Source organism: Ruditapes philippinarum, unplaced genomic scaffold (genome assembly GCF_026571515.1).
Source record: "Ruditapes philippinarum isolate M1 unplaced genomic scaffold, ASM2657151v2 ctg5190_1_1_1_1, whole genome shotgun sequence".
Classification (NCBI taxonomy): Eukaryota; Metazoa; Mollusca; class Bivalvia; order Venerida; family Veneridae; genus Ruditapes; species Ruditapes philippinarum.
In genome coordinates, this window is record NW_026864656.1 from 14,710 (window position 1) to 37,960 (window position 23,251).

At 33.0% G+C, this 23,251-nt stretch overlaps 1 long non-coding RNA gene across 1 annotated transcript; it reads left to right on the forward strand.

Moving 5' to 3' along the window:
• The first annotated feature begins 1,977 nt into the window (after nucleotides 1-1,977).
• LOC132726404 (uncharacterized) lies at nucleotides 1,978-13,852 on the forward strand. Its single transcript, XR_009625190.1, has 5 exons — nucleotides 1,978-2,113; nucleotides 2,566-2,734; nucleotides 3,360-3,540; nucleotides 7,211-7,398; nucleotides 13,740-13,852. It is a non-coding gene; the product is annotated as an uncharacterized LOC132726404 (long non-coding RNA).
• Nucleotides 13,853-23,251: the final 9,399 nt, after the last annotated feature.

A 23,251-nucleotide genomic window follows, 5' to 3' on the forward strand; every position in this document is an offset into this window, starting at 1 on the left:
CACATCTCAATGATATATTTTTAGCGCTGTTTTATTGAATTTATTAGACTATCTGCAAACATACTACAGGTTATTTACAGCACAAAATAACTCAAAATCATTGAAAGTGTTCAGTATAAGTCTAATTTATCCGTAATTGGATGAACTGAAGCATATAGATCCATCAGCAAGACACTGATATTAAAACTTGATATAAAAAAACCCTATGATTTTTATCAGGCTTAATGACCATTGCATGCCTACCAAACAGTGTGCGGCAATCGCAATTACCGCCATCTGCCGTACTTTTTTATCCTGTCAGTAACTTCTCCGACAATTTATCTGGGGGCATTCGGGCATAGTTAATATTCATATTACATACACGCGACAACTGTACAATCAGAACCAATGGTTAGCCTAGGGGCTTTCTACTTTGATAAAACATGCATAATTAATTCAGTTACAATTTTAATGTCAAAGGAGCAAAGCTTTTTTGATAATTTATCAGTTTTACCTTGGTGGATATTGATGAATAAAAAAAACAATTAAAAGAAATTGTTCTGCTTTGCTTCATAAAGTGTGTTATAGTTAACTTTTACGATGCATGCAATTTAATTATCTCTCAGTTAAAGTTTGTTTCTAAATTTGTTTTGATCACTGAAATTTGAAAATGATTTATTTCAGTCAATTTAAAGGATTAGGATCAGTAATAATAATTTAAGTTAATAATGAATAACTGTTTGTCTGCAGCATAGTTTATGCTTCAAGAATTTTCAAGTTGTTTCATGCAGTTGAAGATTTTAATATTAATTGTTCTCAGCACCTTAAAAGTCACTATAGAAAAATTTGAGAGTTATGTCCCTTTGTCTATTATTTTCAGCGGTGACCAAGATCAGTTCTTATGTTAGTCGATTGCATGGGTTTTAAGAGCAGTCGAAAAAATTTTAAGCCTTAAACCGACTGGAATGAAAGGTTTAAAATAGCCTGTGCCAACAGTATAGAGTTAGGCCGGACTGCATAGACATTGATGGATCCAGAAAATATATCTGCGTCTCTGCACCTCATTTATGTGCAGTTTGACCAACAGTCTGACCATCTTTGCAGTCTGACCAGGCTCTATATTACATTATTCTATTTAGTATTTTGATAATTATTGAAGTCCCTACATTTTGAGATGTACTGTTCCAAAATAAAAGCAGTGAATATTTGATTAATTAAATAAATAAATGATTAATTAAACCAAATTGGCAGGTAAGGGTTAAATAACATGCCTTAATATGATGACTTTTAAGTTTAATGAGGGACCCAAAGAGGTGCTCCATTGTACTCCCGTCCCTATGCATTAAATCTGGTATATTGAAACCCACTTGTGAGAAGATCAAGTGATTTACCTTAACCACTAGGTCAGAGGTGTACTTGACCTAAAAGAGGGTCCTATCCCTTCTTGTATGTCATGTGACATCAGACTGCTGTTACTCAAATGTATCATGCTTTATTACACTTAATACATTATAAGTGATTGTATCTATTCAAAGTGCTATTAAATTCATCAGTGGTTTATGTAAACCTTTAACCTGCTTGAATCAAAAGTGACAAGCTGTTGGCACCAGCAAAGGACCCGGGCAACCTGTACATCCATGCAGTCTGACTGCTGGTAGCTCAATTTTTTTGTATTTTGATACTGAAATACTTTAAAATTTGAATACAAAGATGGATACCGGTAGATCATTTATGCTAATTTTCAGCAGATTAAAAGTTAAGGAAAAAGTAAAATGTACTTAGTTAATAAATCTGTAAGTCAGCGTCACTCATTCATCCTTGTTCATATGCATATTAATAGTCAATAAGGATTTTATTTGTACCAATAAAATGGGGGTCAAACTGTAACTCCCTAAAAATGTAATAGTTAAATATAAAGCCCTTCCTTCATTAATGATGTGAGAAAACAGAGTGAAAATAAGCATATAGGCAACATCCTCTTTTTTTCATTGAAACAGATAATCCTGTTAAGAGTCCCAGCATCCTGTCGCGATGGTCTTACGGCACATTGAATAGTGTCACCAAAACTGAAAGTGTTTTGATTGTTGATGTCAGCGAAAACTGTATGATTACCTACCCAGGATAAATAAAGATTGTAATCTTTTTTATGATAAACTCTTACTTCCTGCGATAAAAAGACATTTTCTTTGATATCATTTTGAGATTAAATCATCCTTTTTTCTTTACAAGAAAAAGTTCATTCCATTGGCAGCCAATTTATTTACTTAGTGCATGGTTATAAGTAATATTTATTTGATAATTTCCTGTCACTGTGTGTCAGTCTGTCTACAGTTTACTTATCGGACAATAAACAGACTTTGAATTAGGTCTTATTGACCAATTTAAGTGTTCGGGGGATTGTCCACTATGATATTATATAAAATTTTGTTACTTATTTTATTACAGGTTAATGCAATTTTCCTCTATGCACTAATGTAGACTGTGTAAGTTAAGTACAGCTAACCCCTTTGATATAATATGATAGATAAAATATTTTTGTTATGAAGGCTATAATTCTTTACCACTTTGAATAACTGTGATTTTCAGGTGTAGATTTCCTTCAGTAAGCAGGGTAAAGCAATGATCATGCATTTATTCAGCAGTAGTCAAAGTAATGTTCAGAAGCTATTCAGCAGTAGTTATGCTAATGCCAAGCAGTTATTCAGAAGTAGTCAATCATGTGGGGAATCTTGTGTACTGAAGTTATTTAGCAGAGGTAAGACTTATGCTCAGCAGTAGTCGAGCTTTTGTCCACCAGCTATTCAGCAGTGATCAAGCTAATACCCAGCAGTTATTCAGCAGTAGTCTTCTTATGTCCATCAGCTTTTCAGCAGTGGTAAAGCTAATTCCTAGCAGTTATTTAGCAGTACTCTAGCTAATGATGGCTAGTTATTCATCAGTTCACCAGTTATTCAGCAGTGATCCAGCTGATGTCCCCCAGTTATTTAGCAGTGTTTAAGCTAATGTCCATCAGTTATTCAGCAGATTTCAAGCTATTGTGTATATATCTCTAATTCCCACTAGTATATGCAACTATAAAACCTATTTGGTGATTGGAAAGTAGTATTAAATAAAATGATGAATCATCAATAATAATTTTATCAGCCTGCTAAACTACTTTTGTCAGTTATATTTATTACCATAATTTTATTTCAGATAGCAGTTTAGCTGACTTGTAACATTCCTCTTAAATAGCATTGCATTAAACTGATACAGTTACTTCCCTTGGACCACATAATGGCTTTAATTTTTGTGCGTTTTTCCGTTGAGTTTCATAAAAGAGATGAATTTGACTGTTGAAATTAAAATGAATAAAATGCAAAATATTTACTTTTTTATAGGAAAACAATGGAACAACAATGGTCAGCTTTCTAGAAAAGGGATACAATGTAAAGGTGCTAAAAAATAAGAGTACCAGTATTTCTAGATGAGAACCTGACAACATAGTACCATCATTGTCATATCAGACTGTGAAACTTGCATTACCTTTCATAATTACAGACATGATCATCGAGATGTCAGGTAATTTCTACAAACTCCTCATTACTTCTAGTTTTTACCGGGGAGCAAGCATTAGACCAGACCTTGAATTAAGGAAATAAATTCCCTAGATATCCTAACACTAGACTGATTAAGCTAATGAAACTGGATGTACATTGTAAGAGAGCTTCTGACAGAAGAGTACAAATCATTTGCCCATATTTTGTTCAATGGACATATACTAATTTACTTAAAATCTAATATCTCCGGTGACAACTTTCGCTAAAAAAATACAATTGCATTAAAAACAGTCTGAGAGGGTCATATTTTAGTTTTTCCCATGGAACTTAGTATGTTTCTCAGTAAAGTTTACGCTACCATTTTTTTTCTTTCTAAAAATTGAATTACCTTCGGAATCTTTTAATGTTTTCATCTTCAACTGTCTAGTTAAGGAGGAGATAGTTGAACGTAAAACCTGTTAAAGGATTTGTTCACAGCAAACATGTTATTGTAATTGGTGTCTAATTAGCTTTACAAGTTAATAAACTGTGGAGTTCCATGGTACTCTTAACACCTAGCTATGGTGGGAACTGTTCCTAGTGTGGGAACCTTAGAGATATTCCGTTAATGAAGTTATACATGACATTAAATGTTAATTAGTAAGAAAGAGCCTCTTAATGGACCTAACAATAAATGAATCCTGGGTAATTTGTCAGGTACGTTGTTATGAAAAAATGAAAAATTATTAATAAACTACTACTTCTTTATCAGGAATATGATAGTATTTGCTGTAGCGTGTTTTTTTTATACAAACTTGAACTATTCAAAACACACCCATCCTTACCCACAAACCCCACTATCAAAATATGTTTTGATGGGATTTTATTCATATTTATATAAAGTCATAATTTGACTCATATACATTTTCTTTAAAAAATGTTTTGCGTTTAAAATTGCTGTATTCTAAATGTCTTAAACTTAAGAATAAAGTCATGTCAGCCTTATTATCCCTTCAGTTTATTCCATTGTAGGAATATGAAATTATGGATGCTTAGCAGGAAGATATAATATGTTTCAATTTTTATAAGTTTCAAACTTGGACCCTTTTTTAAAAAATATAAATATTTATATATATCCTCTTAACCTTTCAATGGCATCAGGCTATTACTCAGTGAGTGCCATCAATAATAATTATACTTACAAATGTATTTTGTTATTTATGTGTTTTTTGTATATACAAGTCACCCTTCCTATGTATGCGTGCACTTTGTATATCGGAAACTCTTAACATAAAGTGATGAAGCATTTAGTTTGAACTACTAGACTAAAATGGAAATAGGAGAAGACCCCGATATGTAATATCTGCCAAGTACATTTATATTGATGAGCCTATTGTACTATTGAGATCAGTTTTGTTTTGACCGATTGCTATCAGCAACTCAATTTTCAAAGACTAAAGTTTGACAAGTACAAATCATGGTGCGATTGAAAGAGAAAACATGCTCTAGATCAACAGTATAGATGTTTTCTATATGGGGAAAAAAATAAAACACGCAAATATTTTGTAAAGTCATAGATAGAGAGTTCAGTCAGTTTTAAGAATTGAAACGTTATTATTCACGTTTTTCGATTTGTAAAATTTTAAATCGGTTGAGCTGTTTTTAAAGGGGGTGTTTAAATAGGATTAGTCAATTTTTCAGCCAAAATTTATTGCGACGAAGCATCTTTTCACAGTTGTTAGTAACATCGTTCTATTTGTCACAAATAAATGACCTAATTTTTGGAACAATGACAATTTTCGATCCTCATCCCCCGCATGTTATAAACGTAGGTAAATAGGTATTATCATTATTGTTTTGTGGTACGAGAACGTGTGGGATAAAGAGTAGGTTAGTTTGGAATAAAGTTTACAATTAATAGTAAATAATTACAGTAATTGTCGTGATACGCAAGTTTCGATGCCAAAATAAACATAAAAACAACTTTAATGCTAACAATGCCTATTATTGAACTGAATGAAAAGCACAAAATTATTGTGTATTCTATTGAAAGAGGTTTATTTACAAGTTGTAAAACATAATTGCTCTATTTTGGCGATTAAGTCAGATTTTTTTTGTTAACATAAAATCCCCATTTCTTAAAAGTGTTTAATCACCCATGTTTTATCGAATTAAAATGTTGGTGAAATTTTCATGAAATTTATGTTCAGTTAATGATAAATGGTTACAGAGATGGAAGAAATACTTGTTCTGTTTCATGTTGGTCAATATAGGAATAACATGACTAAATATTTGTCAGAGGGCATACCTTATTATTAAAGTAATCTCTGGGAGAAAGCTTAAACTTTATTACAGTCTAAATGGGTTGTTAAAAACATGAATGAAACTGTCAGAAAGTAGATTTAAAGCCTGGGGGTTGAACATAAAGCAGAATTGAGTTATTTTGTCAGTTTGATTTTGTCCATCAATTAGAGTGATTTTGTGCCCTATCTCCGGCCACTGTGGTCAGTGTTGGGGTTTAGCTAACAGTAGGTTGAACTGTGGTCAATGTGACTTGCTACAGCCAGGTCATGGCCCTAAAAATGAAGTAACTGTATGAGATAATCCTAATAGTGATACACTGAAAAATCAAAAAGCTATTTATACAGGTGAAATCAGCAGTTTTCTACTAGATTTAACAAAATCAACACAAGATGGGGTTATCTCTGAACTTTCTTATGCTTAATTAATCCCTGTCTGTACTTAGGTCAGCAAATTGTTTTTCATGTAATTATTAAAATGTCATTGAATTAGGTGACAAAAAAACTGCCTCATGTCAGTTAGAAATGATAAGTTAATGTTATACTCCAATGAGAGAAAAACGTCATTGTATGATAAATGATAATTTTTAATTTTAATTTTCTTTTCTCCAATAGTTTTGCTTTTCTGTGCTAGAGATAAAGATGTACCATCGGAGACTATTAGAGGCGTGTCACTACTTTGTTTTAAAAGTAAAAAATAAGGGGAGTACTAGTTCACAGATGGTGTATAAATGATAAAGAACATCATCAATAGAAAAGAAACATAGCCCAAAAAGACTCTCATTTATTAAAGAACACCAGCATATGTCAGGCCCCTATTTGGCCTGGTCAGAACCCTTTTGGCCAGGTCAGGAATAACAAACCCTAACCACTGGTCAAGGGAGAATGACCCCAGGAGGTCAGGTCTAAATTCTTTGCATCTCATCCCAATCATCTTTCGGCAGTAATTGCTGGTCAGTTACTGGTCAGTTAAGGCAGGTCATTCTGTAAGAGGGTCACTTCATTCATTGATAAATGTCTGGTGTTTCAACAATTTACAGATAGGGCTGAGAGGATTTAAAGGCCAATACTATTTTAATCATGGTTCCTGTGAATATAGAAAATAAATATTATATAACCTCTACTTCCAAGTTCATTATACAGCTAGCAGGACAAGGGTTCATGATCATTCTTTATTTCAAATCATGATTTCTCATGCAGTAGTTATTTCAAGTGCTATAACTTGTCTTTGGAATTCAACTTGAGCCACATCTTCTTATATGAACAACCACCTGTTTATTCTTCAGTATATGCACTATGCAGTGCAATAAAAACTGTCCTAATTAATGAAATGTTAAAAATCTTTCATCTGCAGTATATTTATTTTTTGCATGTTATGTACTAAAACGAAGTCATCATGTATTTTGATATAAGGTGAATGATCCAATGCAGCTGTTATATGGAGTGTATTGTACCAGTTTGCCCAGAACTTAAGCAGGAGTTTGATGAGACTCTGTAGGGTCTTTTCTCACAGTTTATACTCGGTTCCAAAAGTGCACAGTTCTTCTAGTTTATTTACAGTACCAAAAGTGCAAAGCTCTGCACTTCCTCGGTGCATGTCAGTTAGTATAAAAAGTTTTAGATTTTTCATTTCTTTGCATGAAAGGGAAAGTCCCGAGACATTGAAGCTAACAAATTTCTCTTGTAAAATTTGACTGAGTCAGCTTGTCATTCAGTAATTGGGGGCTATCTTCTGAATGGAGAAAGTGTATCGTTAGGGTCAGGGGAAATCTGTAGAAAAGTAATTTGAGAAATTATTGTGAAAACAAACTTCAATTTATCATTTATTGGCACACTAGGGTACCTGTCTAAACTTTCATGTAATTTTGTTGTAAATTTTAAAATGGGTAGGGCTGTTAACTCATGGGGTCAATGGAGAAGATATAAATCATGTGAACCTTTCATAGCCAATGAAAGTTGGTCAGTTAATTGACAACAGACCTGGTGACAGTAATGAAGGAACTGTAATCATTTTAATTGGTGGGGCCATGCTTTCTTAATTTATCAGCTCAGATTGATAAATTGGACTTCCCTTTCTCAAGAAATTTTACAGGCTTCGAATCAATAGAACTGTGGATTCTTAAAGCTTGAAATGGTTCTCATCGAAATCATTTCTAACTAAAATTGTTCCTTAGATCTATTTCTCAGGTTCTATATTATTTTAAAATCTTCCATTCACATCTAATATTTTGAAAATTTATTTCTTTGACGTGTTTCTTTATCTCCTTCACTAGTGCCATCATACAAAATGAACTAATACAATAGAACTTCTATGTGTGGAACTTTATGGTATGTTCTCATCGCTGATCAGATGAACTTGATCATCCCGATCACATTAATTCCCTGATGAAGCCTGACCAAGCTGGATTAAATGCACATTCACGAAGCCTACATGACCTCAAGTCGACCCTACACGATGTTTTACGACTTCTTCTCGACGACAACCCGACCAACATCCCGGCTTCTTCTCCTCGATCACCTGGACCTACACGCAAGTTATACACGATCTCAACTAGACTAACTGGACCTCTGCTCGATCGTTGCCAGATTTCCACCAGACTAGATTGTAATAATGCTCGAGTAAAATTCGAGATGATCATGTACAGATCAGGTAAGAGATGTATACCCGACCAAACTAAATCGTTACACAATTTATTCTTGATCAACTAGATCTTCTACTCGATCACTATACGATCGCTTCTCGACCGCTTATCTACTCGATCGCTAATCGAATTTTTTTGACAAGTCAAAAAAATTTGGGTAGGAAGCGCGAGCCATGCAGACTAAGGTAGACCGCTCTGACCACCCCGATCATGCATGCAGACCGAGCTAGACCGGTACCCGATCGCTTGATCGTGCTTGAGAACACAGCATAAATTAGAAGATTTTCTCAATGTGTCAAATAAAATGAAATTCCATATTTTTTACTCCTGTATATTCTTTATTAAAACCTATAAATTATATGAGTTTATGAGTTATATGAATTTTTTGTTGTGTCGAAATTTTTATGTGATCCTTAAAGAATAATTCAAGACTTAAATTGTAACAGACAAGCGTTATCACTGCACGTGGTGCTCTTTTTCATAACTTTCTCGAAAATCATCACAGATATTCACTTCAAACTTTATATACTAAATATCAAGGCCAAATAATTTTGCCAGCTGTTTATCAGAATTATGCCCACATTCTACTTTGTTAATCATACTATCAAGTACCAAGAAAAGTGAGCTGCACTGCTCCTAGGACAGCTCTTGTTAAAGTAAGGACTTGGCTCTAAAGCCATCTAGAGTTTCCTCTCATCCTTAAATTTTGGTATTATTATGACACATCAACAACAGACAACTTGCCATTTAATCTGTCATTGTTAATTTATATAAGTTTTTATGACATCTTCATCTAGAAGTGTTTATCTTACTGTCTAATATACCAACATAACATTTTAATTTATGTAACCACAGACAAACTGATCCTCACACTCCATTAAATCACTGTAGATCATTTAAACCCCTCCCACTGGGTTTCATATGATGGTCTCCTAATAGTGGTCAGTTCTTCCTGTCTAGTGGTCACTCAAGTCCATTTGTTTATGGCAGGTATCAGTGAAAGTGACACCCCTCTCTCCAGGGATTTTCTGACACTGATTGAGACACTCACAGTCTCTGAATTCCTAAATCATGATTATATCAAGTCTTCATTATTCAGCACTTTATTTACAGATGAAAAACGCCTAAAACTATTTTGTTTTATTTTATAATTAAAGCTTACATAATTTTAAAATGTGCATTAAACCACTAGCCCTGCACTGCTGAAGGTTTGAATCCTGCTAGGGACATTAGATTATTTTGAGTGAGGAAGCTATCCAGCTACCTTACAGAAAGTCAGTGGTTCTACTCATGTGCCCATTAGTGCATGAAATAATAAATGGAGGGGCAATTCCACCAGTTAAAAGTGGAATGTTGCCATATGACCTTCACAGCAAAACAATAACAACAATAAAAAAGTACATGTACTAAAAAAAACAATGCATAGAAACATTAGAGCATTATGTACATTAAAATTTGCTCAACATGAAAGCACAATACTAGGAGATTTTTGATACAAACTACTGCCCAGACTCGTAAAGTGTCAAACTGTTTTGTTATGTGGGAAAGTCTTGTGCATAAAGTTGACTTGACTAGTCAGTTAAGAAACAATAAGTGACCAGTTAAAGTGTCAACTCAAGTTGTCAGCAACACGGTATTTAAGCAAAGCAGCACTATAGCGCTAATCATTGTGCTTATGGACAGAAGTAAATAAGCCAGCAATAACTAGTAGTTGGCTGAAAAAAAAATCCATTACAGTGGTTCATTTACACTTTAAAATAAATCTCTACCATACACTACTCTTAAAAATGATTTAATAATCTGTTGGTGATATTCATGGATTTGCATATGTTTGCTTTTCCCCCACTATAGGGGGGGATTAAGATTTGGTCCATGGGTCCCTCCATTCTCATGTTGTGTCACATGTAGCTCTAAAGGTGCTTGTGTTAGGGTCAGCAAACATACAGTTTATGATGTTTTGCTTAAGGATTAATTCAGTTTTGTCAGAGTTATTGCCCTTGACTGTCAAAATTGGTGATTCTTTACTTGTGTCCCATGTAGTCCAAAAAATATTTGATCTAGAGTCAGTGCATTGTCGAGAATTAGCGGGGGGCATCTGTGTCCTATGGACACATTTCTAGTTTTCTTTCATTTTTGAATGTAGACTTATTGTAACATTTAGTTCACCTTATGGGATGTTTGCCAACCATTGACTTTAATTGGTAGGTTTTTACTGTCTGGCTGTGCATAAAACAATGACATATTCACTTGGAGATGTTTTTACCAAGCACCGTGTTTAAATTGTAGCAAAACTATATGTCATGAGAATGATCACCAGCTTCTTTTAATTAATTTATTAACAAATCTCTCAAATGAGACTTAAAACTCCAACTGTGGTCCAGTGAAACCCTGCTTTATGGTGTTTCCCTAAAAATTAGAAATATTAATTTGATTCTCCTGGAAGTTGAGTAATTTTGGAAAATATGGAATTGTCCTCCAAGAATAGAATTTAACCAACAGACTTATTGAAGGAGTCGCCCATTCGACTATTTCCAATCTGTTACACATGTATAAAGAACATTCAAGGACCATTTAAGTGTCATTAATTGTGACTTAAAAATCAAATAAAAAATATAAAAGAAAAAAAGATAATGGAAATAAAGTACATGTATATCACTTTACATGGATGTTGTAGTGACTGGTAATTGTTTCACACCGGGGAAATGTCTGTAATGTCAGATGTTATTAAATGACAGATCAGTTGAGTAAAGAAATATATTTGATGAAGAGCATCATCACCAGGGAGGTCATTGATTTTTCACACAGGGATCTCATTTGCATAATTTTCTAATAGATTATCAGGGAATCATAATGAAAATATTGATATTTGTGGCAGTTTAAGTGTATGCTGGCTGCATGGAGATGGCAAAATGGAAAACACAGTGTCAGAGAGTCTCTGTAAAAGCTTGCTCACCTGCGTTTACAAGAGTTGTATTAAAACCAAGTTGTTCCACCTTAGTGATAAAATTATTTCAATATTAAAGAAAACATGTGGATCCTAAACCCCTTGTATTAAAAACACAAATGTTGGTATGAATTTTCTGAATAAAGGTCAAACAAAGTGCCAGCATGGAATTGTCTATATCTTGTCCACTCCACAATTAACGAAGCTAAAGGACACCTTGTTGACACTTGGATTTACATAAAAAAAAGATAACATGCCTGTTCTCAGATTATAAAAAAATATTACACACAGAAATTAAATAAGTATAATAAGTTATTTGACCCATTGATGGATAATGAACGGAAATGTGAAACAAAACATGCTTCACATGTTAATAAGAACAGCAGATAGACTTAAACTTGGTGTTATTAAAATCCTTCATATCTATTTTACATCCACAATGACTTGGCAATTTACGTTTGATGTTATAACGTTTTTTAAGTCATAAAAAAAAACCTCCGCAAAGGAACAGTTATGTTGAATAAAAAATTGTCCCGTCACAGTTACAGTTAGGTAATAAATCAGTAATCGTCTTTAATATTTGGAAAGATATATGTGCTGTATATCAATTTTCAGCCTTTTTGCGGTAATGCAAACAAGTTTAGATAGACTATTAGGCGTTTCATGACAATTACAGTAGCTTTTCTATTTTCTTTATGGTTTCAATTAGTGTTTAAGATCTCTGTTTATGATGTACACGCTGCTTCATGAAATGTGTCTTTTTTATGTACAATCTAAGCTGATTTTTGAAGACCTTGAGTAAATACTTGAAAGAAGTATTAAAGTCCCATAAGAAATGATTTAGGGTATTTTATTATCGTGACATGTGCTGGATGAAAGGTATTTTACTCTATATAATTATCATTAAAATGAGGGAAGCTATTACTCAAAGGCTCGGTTCCCGGCTCAGTGATAATGTTATTACTCAAAGGCACGGTCCCTGGCTTAGTGATAAAGTTTTAAATGAAAGGCACGGTTCCCGGCACAGTTCTAAGGCACAGCTCCCAGCCCAGTAATGTTTAGTTTTTTTGTTGTTTTTCTTTTCAATTTTTAGTTTTATTATTTAAAACTAAATATAATAAGCAGTATCCAGAGGGAAAAAAATACTTAAATTTCAAATTAACTTACAATCATATCATTATATTAAAAGTAACTTTGAACAAATATTGGTTACTTTCTGAATGCTTTGTGATTTGTGATTTTTATGAATGTGCCACCAGCTTGAGCTAGTACAGAGTCAGTGTAGCCTCCAAATCCTGCAGTCAGACATGGTGGTGCTTTCTTAGTCCTTGTTGAATAACATGTAGATACTTTCATAAGTCTGTTAAACCAATTGTATAGGTTTATGTCTTTTTCTTCACTGATGGAAAGAGTAGTACTACCTCAGAATGTTTTGAATCAACTACACTCCTGCATGTTGAACTTGAAATTTTAGATGATTAACATACTTGAGAAAAAATTACCTTTGTTTCTATCATTACCTTTGTTCTTGTATAATTTAATAGAGTTTTGTATGAAAGGCACTTCCTTTTTGATTCCTATAGTTTGACAAATATATTGTCTCTATGTGACTTGATTGTTTTCCAAGAGAAAATTGAATAAAGAATAATTATTGCTAAGGACGTCTTCTCTTCAGAACCAATTAAAAGTAATAAATGTGTAAAGTTAAGAAATAGTTTAAGTATTTGCAATATGTCTTTTATTTCTCAAGAAGAAATCATCATGAAACAGTCCTCTTGAAAAGGTATGACTCTTGACGATAGATTTAACTGAATTTCCAGATGAAATAATAGATGTTTGTTTGTTTGTTTTGCATGTAAGATCAAAATATCATTCACAAAGTGAACATCAGATGCAATAAAATTGATGAAATGAAATTTCTATAGTGGCATAGACGTTGTTTAGATAATAGTTCATCATACTAAATGGTCACACCCATAAATTAAGGGGCCGTCAATTGGCTGGCAGGTCAGGTTGCTTTGCAAGGTCTTTGGAGGTATCCAGCTTGCTAACTGAAGGTCAGTGGTTCAACTAGGGTCTCCACTAGTGCTAGAAATACTGCACATGAAGACAGTCTTTAGGGCATTTCCTCTGCCAGTTAACTTTTCATATGAACTTTACAGTGTTAGTGTTTCTTTAGATGCTAATAAATGATAATTACGGTATAACACTCAATCAGTCCATGATAGAAGGAAAGCAAAAATTTGCTCCATTTCTAGTTGTTTTAGTTGGGTGATTTTTTATGTTCATTCGCATACTTTTTTAATGAGAAAGAAATGGAAAAAAAATTAAGGTCATACTACATGTTTTATTTCAGGAACAGAGCTGGAGTCAAAGTATTCCTTCTGCAAGCGATATTGAAAGTGTCCTATAACTGAACACAATGAAGAGGAAACAACAGATTAAAGTCACACACTTGGCACTGCTGATGTAGAAGCAGATCTCAATGGTAAACTTTCATTATTTGACCTTGAATCTATGAGAATGCAAGAAAATGTTTGTGCTTATTAAGAATAAGAAAAAGTCCTGAACCTTTGGACATGTTCAACTTCTATTTTGGAACATCCCATGATAAATGTTATGGAATTATCAGAAGAAATTGGAAGTTGATCAGCTAGCAGTGTTTAAAGCTTTTTATCCCCTCCCCAATGAAAATGGGGGTATTAGAAATAATCTCTGTTTGTGCATCCGACACAATTTTTGGAAGCCAAAACTCCAAAAGTAGTTTAGCAATTTCTTCAAACTTCATAAACTGGCAGAGCATATTGGAAGAAAGTGCAGTGTGCAAGAACAATAACTCTACCTTGCCTTCTTTTAGAGGTATTCCCCTTCATCAGATTTACTTTGAGAAAAATTTCCTGAGCATAACTCCAGATGTAATTGAGTGATTTTCTTCAAACTTTATACTATGACATAAATAAAACTCAATAAACATTACTAGCTATGCTTACATTCTCTCTCCATTGCCTTATTCTTTTTCCACTTACTAGAAATACAGAACTTAGCTTGACCATAACTATAGGGGTTTTTAAGGTTTTCCTGTCACCAAGTAGTACAACTTTCAGGTAACTTCTTCCTGGTGAGAGGAATAACCATGTATAACATGGCTATTGCTTTTTCTTGTTTCAGGTCTTAGCTGTTTGCTATTTTATGGCATATTCCTGCTATTTTTGTTTTGTACCACTTTTAAACACCCATATTTCTTAAATTTTTAATATTATTTAATATTTTCTTAATATTTCTTTTGGCATGTTAGAATTTCCATGAAAGACGAAACAGTAGAAATATGTACCATTCATTGATTTAGTAATACTTTTATCTATGATTCACCAATAATTATAACAGTATAATAATAGTTAAATGTGATATTTTTTATATACAAAGTAGTGTCCTTGTATATATTGTAAACAGATTGTCATATCATTAGTGACTAAGACTGTTAAATAAATAATGTCAAATTAGTTCAATGAAACTACTAACTTGATTTTTCGTGTTCATTTGCAATTAAAAAACAGGAAAATATATTTGAAGAGCAGTGATTGTTGTATAGTATAACAATAATACAAAACGTTTTTGTTACACCATAATTACACGCTATTCTTATCCCATACTATCACGTTGTCATTAATGAGTCAAAACTATTGAATAATCAAAATTTCATTGTGTTCATCTACAGGCATGAACGTATCAGGGGATTTTTTATCGTAACATGGTCCTAGCTTATTTTTTGAGTTCATCAAGTTACTATATAAATAATACATGGTTACACCATAGGCAAAGAGTAACGTTAGGTTTTTTCTTTTAGTAAAGTCATAGACTTTAATGTAAATCTTGATCAGATAAAGTGGCAAGTCTAGAGATATATCATAAATCTGATATCGTGACAGATTTAACGATAGTGCTTACTAGATATTGCTTACTAGATATTGCGCTAACTCCTATACTGAAGTCACCATCTAAAATATATAAAAAATAATGTATATAATATAAATACTGCTTAGGTTAGCATGACAAAATACTGTAAAATTATCAGATTTTCTTTGGTGCATTTATTTTTTTCTCTTTATTTTTCCTTCTTCCTTCGTGCCCAGGAAGGAAAAGGTCCTGTAAAATGATCAGGGCTCAGTGCTTGGAATGTTGAAACTTACCTTCCTGTCAATAAATTATTGTAAGAGAGGCACAGATTAGTACAAAGTCATTCAACCTTTAAGCTAGTATCAGTCAGCTTTTTTAGTAAAACTGAGGAAATTTTATTTTGTGTAAACATGCAAGACAGTTTTAACCTTTTTTGCAGTACAATTAAGAGGTGATCTGTTAAGTAGAATAACAAACTTTGAATGCTGTTTTCAATGACTTGCGTTTCTCCCCTATTGGCTTAAATAGTGTATAATTATGTGATATATTTCAAATTTGCATGTATGACTTGCTCCATTCTCAAATGTTTGTCATTTTATGTTATAGAGCTAAGAAAACAGCCGATAACATAAGCAAAAATATGAAGGACTTCAGTCAATAGTCTCCTCTGATATACTAGACAGGTAATTTTAGATGGGACCTAAGGGAAGGATAAGAGCTGTATGTCACGGTTCAGAACTGTTCACTATTTAGGGGAGTAGATGATTGCGTAAGCAGCTGAGTAGGTCAGTCAGTAGAGCCGCAGAATGGTATTCCAAGGGTCCTGGGTTTGAGTCCCGGTCAGATTGCACATTTTTCACACCCTGTGACATGTAGTAAGACATTGTTACCATTACTGTGATTGCACTTATGTTACTATATGTTGAGCACTGTATTTTACCATTTTTATATCAAAATTTCACACATTTACAATGGATTGCTTCAAAGTCCAAGGAGCATACCGTATATGTTAAAGGTTTAATAGTAAATTTTGTCGAAACATATCCCATGTTATAAAACTCTTTTTGCGCCACCTTATATGCCATTTATTATGCCTAGAATATTTTTTTTAATATATCACAAAAATACATATTGTGAAATTTTCTTATGAAAGAATCAAAACTGGTGGACAATCAAATCAAACTAGAAGACAATCAAATCAAACTAGACAAGTTGACCATCTAATTACAACTCAAGTCTCTTTGTAGATAGGTAACCGCACTTGAGAAGCACACTTTTATTTCTTCTGACCTTAAAGGAGTGTACAGTTTAAAAAAAGCATCACCTACTTGAATGAATAACTTAATTTGTCACATATTATATATTGTATAGTATTTTTGAAAAGAATTGCTACTTGAAAAGGAAGATAGGTCAAGGATTCAATAAAAAGCTGAGCTAGCCTTTTTACTTATTATTTTTCCTCATAATATTAAAAAAAGTACAAGTGGTTTATTTGTTAACTTAAAATAAACTTCTGTTCTCAATAATTATATACTTCCAAATTCACCTTATATATCCTAGTAGGTTACACCAGTTGTTAAAGGTCATCAAATGAAATTGGTTCACTTGTGTTGCATCACGGAACAAAATAGAAGCCAGACGTTATATTTCCTTAATAAACACATGATATATCAAACGGGGGTTCTTTTGCCTTTTTATCAAACAAATCTTGATCAGATACCTTCAAATTTTAATGTGCTTGAGTTCTCCTATTTTTCACCCAATACACATGCTTTACTCTGTAATTTTTGTTGATTTGACAGAAAATACACCTGCCGTTTTATAGCCACTGAACCTTGAACAGTATTATATTCCTTAGACCCATTTACACCTTAATTTGAATAACAATCAGTCTAAGGCCTTTAAAAGGGAGCTTATGAGGTCAAATGAAGGCAACCCCAAATTTCTGATAAATTCGCTAATTCAGCTAAAATTGTAAAAGGCAGATGGCCTGTCAGTGAAGAAGAAAATTGATTGTCATTGGTGAAAATCTGATACTGGTCAATGGCTACTTATTTCAAATAATTTTGTGTAGTTTTGCTTTGATTATTATAAAGATGGTGTTTTAAAGTTTAGCACACCAATCAATGTGTAATACAAGGCTGATAATTGACAGGTGATTACCAGAGTTTTTCAAAGTATGTTTTCAAGCTGATCATACTTGAACTTCTATAAAGTGATTTAAATATTCAGTTGTCCTTTTGAAAGATTTGTCTGTTAATATCCTGGAAAAAAAAACTTCATTAAAGAATTATCACTAGGACACTTCTTGAAACCTTAGATTCCTTTGAATATTTAGACTGTTTTTAATAAAATGAAAATCACCAGGAACTTGTGTGAAAAACTGTCAATATTAAGAACTATTTGAATGAAGCTTTTTGAGATGTAGAGTGAGTTAATTAGTTATTTTATGGAGCATATTTTTGTATGAATTGAGTAGAACTGAACCAACACCATTTTTCGACTCAAAATATGCAGTAATAGCCCTCATACTGCGGGTTGTCACGCAGTAGAAATATGGTGACAATTGCTGCAAAATCAGTCATTAATGGCATATGACTTGAATCTAATATGTTGTTTTACCTTTCTTAAAATATTAGTACATTTTTCTCATGTTTGATTTTCTTGAAAATTTTCCAATCAGCTGGAGGCATGCAGCTTCAGTAAAGGTTGTGCATTCCAATTAAGTTTTGATATGTTTCAGTACTTTTAAATAAAATCTGACTACTAAAATTAATAGTCAGAAGTATTGTGTCAGAAAAAATACATCATTCATTTAACCTGAATAAAATAGATTATCAATCAACACTGCAAAAACTTCAAATAAAATTTAAAAATAAAAGGAATTTGTAAGAAAAAAATAATTATTTATCTGCATTGGGAAGGTATTCATGAAGTATTTAACAGTTTTAAATAATCATACATAGATTAACCCTTACCACATTTAATATCTTAAATGGACTTGTCCATCTTTCAGTCTGGATAAAATAATTTATTATTTTGAGGAATATTTTCAGAAAATGTACTGTACTGGTTGAATAGCGAACAGTTCCAAACATGATCAAATAGCATGGATTGTGCCGGCTGGTTGCATGGGTACAAATCTGTTGCTGTTGGCAGACTTAGGTATAAAAAACAAATGTTTGGATTATAATATTCAAAGAAGATTTCCCTGAAATCAGTTTCAGGTGACATTCAGTCCATTATCACCAGAATCTAGTTTACAAGAGAAGATTAGTGTATTATTTATGACCCAAAAGAAATCCTTTTAAATAACCTTGACAGTAGAAATTTGATTTAAATCAACTAAAAGTATTTGGGGGAAAAAAATCATGATTATGATAATTATGTATTTATCTCAACTTGAATTTCTTTAATGTCAGCAACTAAGAGAGGGATAAACATATATAAAACAACTTGAAAGTTCATTTTAATCAACCCAGTAACCTTTTTGATAATGTGAAGTAAAAAAATGTAACCCTACAAGAAAAAAAAGTGGGAAAATGATGTAATACTCACTTTGATATTGAAGAAATTTATTGCAAGAGATATAAAGTGGCATATTGTCACGAGTCAGCTGTCTCATGTTCATATCATACAGTTAAAATCATCATTCAGTACCTTGCTTTAATATATACTAGATTTTAACAGTTTAATATGTGAAACACCTTGAAAATATTGTATGCAAATGACTTGCCATGTTGTTTTTTTTTAATGCTCAAAATGTTTCATACATCAAAAACTCATTTTCAGCTGTTCTTTTTAAAATAGTTTTCAGTAACTTGACCTTTAAATTTGCTATTAGTAAGTCTTTCAACATTATATATTAAGTTTTTATTTGGATAAAAAAAGCAGCAAACATATTCATCTCTTATTACTCATCATATTATTTTCTGTTGTGCTATATTTGTCTCCTGCAAAGTTTTTACCTTTGTACATAATTATAGTCAGTGACCTAATACTGCCTTGCTACCACCTGTCCTGTATGGAGGCTAGTCCCTTTTGGAAGTAAAATTGTTTTTTGAAGGAGTATTTTGCCAAAGGTAGGTTGTGAGTGGCAGTGTGGCCAAGTGGTTAGCATGTCAGACTAATAAACTAAGGATTGCTGGCTCATTGTGGGTTCAAAGCCCGTCAGGGGCAAGCCGTTGTTTCCATGAGTAAGAAACTATAACACTAATTGCTTAGTACTAGTTGGTTCCAGGAACAGATTCAACAGTGTTTTAATAAGCTTATAGTTTCCAACACAATCAAACTAAAATAATTAGTATAAACTAAAAACAAGTCAATAATATAATAGCCCCAAAATTCACTATATCTTGTCACCACAATTGCGCTCATCTAAAATTTATACTATTTATTTATACTATACAGTACACTCGGCGCAATACCTACACAAACAATTTTTTTCTATCATGGACATACTTAATTAACATCATTAACATCTAACATCATTACGGTGGTCCGTAATCAAAAGACTAATTTTCCCTGCGATCCTCAGTGTCCAGTTGTTTTCCACTGCTGACCAAAAACCGACTATTGTATAGAACGATAAGTCGTGGCCACCACCTTAGAGCCAGACAGGCATACACATCCATGCAGTCTTACCAGGCTCAATAAAATTGTGGGCTGACTTATCTTGAAATCCCTATAATTGATAATGTACAATTCCAAAAAATAGACGATCAGAACAGGTCCATTTAATAGATAGGTTAAAGTTTTTTTTGAAAATCAAGACAAAAGTAGAATCTATTTTAGTTCAAGGTGTGGTTACTCAGAGTTGTAGTAAAAAATTACACCATGACTTGAAGAATAGCAGAAAAAGAATGTGCAACTTTTTCATTTTAGTCACTATCTTGAATAGCATAGTTTTGGTTAATAAAATCCCTTTGAGTCTGTCAGTGATATATTTTAAATGGTGATTAAAAAGTATATAAAATGCTATTAAATAGATAAGTTTGTAATTTAGTTTACATTCACTTTAGCATTCTCCTTCAGCGTTAGCCAAATGATATGTTATATTAATATGTTAATTAGGGTAACATTTGGTGTGTTAAAGTTTAATGTCCACAAAAAAAAAGGTATTTTGATATACACGATAGATCTTTTGTCGTATTGCTTTCGTAATCATTAACGAATAACGGCTGTTAGGATAAAGGTGTCGCCTATTCACGAGGCAGATTTCAATTAAATTTGATACGCAGTTAGGTTTTGATGGTGTATTCGGCTCGTGCCATCTTGTATCTTGTGGCGCATCAAATTTATTAAAATCCATGGCGATAAAATCAAGACTATTTAAATTGTAGGTAAATAAGATTTGTGGCGCACGTCAAAATATTTTGTTTGAATAGGTTCAAAATGACTAAGTAATTTGGTATAATTTGTAAGAAAAAAAATGCGGTAATTTATATGTCTGCCGAATGTTAGCCTTTAAAGCAACATATTTTAAGAAATAGTTATGACTGAATGAAAAAGAGCCAAAAAACCTGCATTTAATTATATGCAAATAAAGGCAGCTGCAAAGTAGAAAATATTTCTCATTTTTACAGCCATGTCATTTATAAGGGTTTCGAATTAAACTGTGTATTGGGGAGGTACATATGCAAAACGGAGCTTTAATTAGTAATTAGGTATGCACTAGGCTACTTCAGTCTTCAGTTTTCACTCAATTTTTTTCATTCATTTGGATTAAAAAAATGAAAAAAATGTCTTAACATTTCATATGAATTTATATTAAAAAAAAAGAAAGACTTTTTTTCAGCATTTTAAAAGCAAGGGCTGTATATTTTTATTAAGTTATTGGTAGTGGTGTGGTGGTGGTGGTAGATTTCACACCGTTCCTCGGTTGGCTGACAAGCAATTTACCATTACTAGTTTCCTTCACTTTTGCCTTGCCAGAGCAGAGGTACAGTGCAAATGACCATAGAAAGGATATCATGATCGATCAAAGCGAAAGTTACCTGCACTGACCAGGAATCAAACCTGGGTTGCCCGATTCACAGTCCAACACTACCTATTGAGCTTACCTAACAGCGTTAATATGTTATAGGGTATTTCTGTGTCTTTGTAAAGCCTTATTTTTTCACATCATATAAAATTTAACCAGTGAACTTCCAGCATTTGCACTATGTGATCTCCCTATATGAATCATTATTGAATCAGATCTGGTCAACAAAGCCTTTTTTTTGCATTTTGCTGGTCCAATATGACCATATCAAATCACTATTGTACTACATCTAGCCTCGTTTTCATTTTTTGAGTAAAAAAAATATTCAAATTAAATCCTTGTACTTAAAGTAAAAAAAATTCTGTCAAAATTTAAAAATTCGGTAATGTGAAACAGTTGCATCAGTATACATTGTTGAGTACAATACGGATTCTATTGCACTCATACAGCAGCTGCTTAGTCTATATGAGACTTGGAAGGACAGATAACCACAAAAAGTAATTTTTGCTTTATAGCCTCCGTTATTATACCCCCACCACAAAATGTGGGGGGGGCTATAATGGATTCGCTTTGTCGCGTCGGTCGGTCCGTCCGTCCGTCCGTCTCTATTTTCGTGTCCGCTCTATAACTCCTATACCACTTGAAGGATTTTCTTCAAACTTGGCTCAAATGTTCACCTCAGCAAGGGGATGTGCAGAACCCATGTTGCCCATGTGTCAGCTCAAGGTCAAGGTCACAATTGAAGGTCAAATATCAAACACAATCATATATTAGACAGTATGTCGTGTCCGCTCTGTAGGTCCTACAATAATTGAAAGATTTCCTTCAAACTTGGCTAAAATGTTCACCTCAACAAGGGGATGTGCAGAACTCATGTTGCCCGTGTGTCATTTTAAGGTCAAGGTCACAATTTAAGGTCAAATATCAAAGAATCAAATTTAACACAATATGTCGTGTCCGCTCTGTAAGTCCTACACTTATTGAAAGATTTTCTTCAAACTTGGCTCAAATGTTCATTTCAACAATGGGATGTGCAGAACCCATGTTGCCCATGTGTCAGCTCAAGGTCAAGGTCACAATTGAAGGTCAAATATCAAACAATCAAATATTACACAGTATGTCGTGTCCGCTCTGTAAGTCCTACACTTATTGAAAGATTTTCTTCAAACTTGGCTCAAATGTTCACCTCAACAAGGTTATGTGCAGAACCCATGTCACTCTTTTGCCGGCTTAAGGTCAAGGTCACACTTGAAGGTCAAAAATTGACTTAGAAAATGTTCTTTAATTTTAACATATATCTGAATATTTCTGAATCTAGGAAAGGTATTTGCTTGAAACTTAAAATATAAACGAAGTGTCACAATTAAGATATGCTGGTCAAGTTTCATAACTCTGTATTGCATTTTAACAAAGTTATGCCCCTTTTTAATCTTCAAATATACATACGATCACATATTAGACAATATGTTGTGTCCGCTCTATAAATCCTATACTAATGGAAGAATTTTCTTCAAACTTTTCTCAAATGTTCACTTAAACAAGGTTATGTGCAGAATCCATGTCACCTTTGTGCAGGCTAAAGGTCAAGGTCAGACTTGAAGGTCAAAAATTGACTTAGAAAATGTTCTTAGATTAAAACATGTTCTTGAATATTTCGGAAACTAGCATAGGTATTTGCTTGTAACTTAAAAGATATATGAGGTGTCACAATTACGATATGCAGGTCAAGTTTCATAACTCTGTATTGGATTTTGACAAAGTTATGCCCCTTTTTAAGTCTTTAAATTTACATACAATCAATACTAGACAATATGTTGTGTCCGCTCTATAAATTCTATACTAATGGAAGGATTTTCTTCAAACTTTACTCAAATGTTCACTCCAATTGGGCGATGTGCAGAACCCATCTTACCCTTGTGCCAGCTGAAGGTCAAGGCCACACTTGAAGGTCAAAAATTGACTTATAAAAAGTTTAGTATATTGGGAAAATG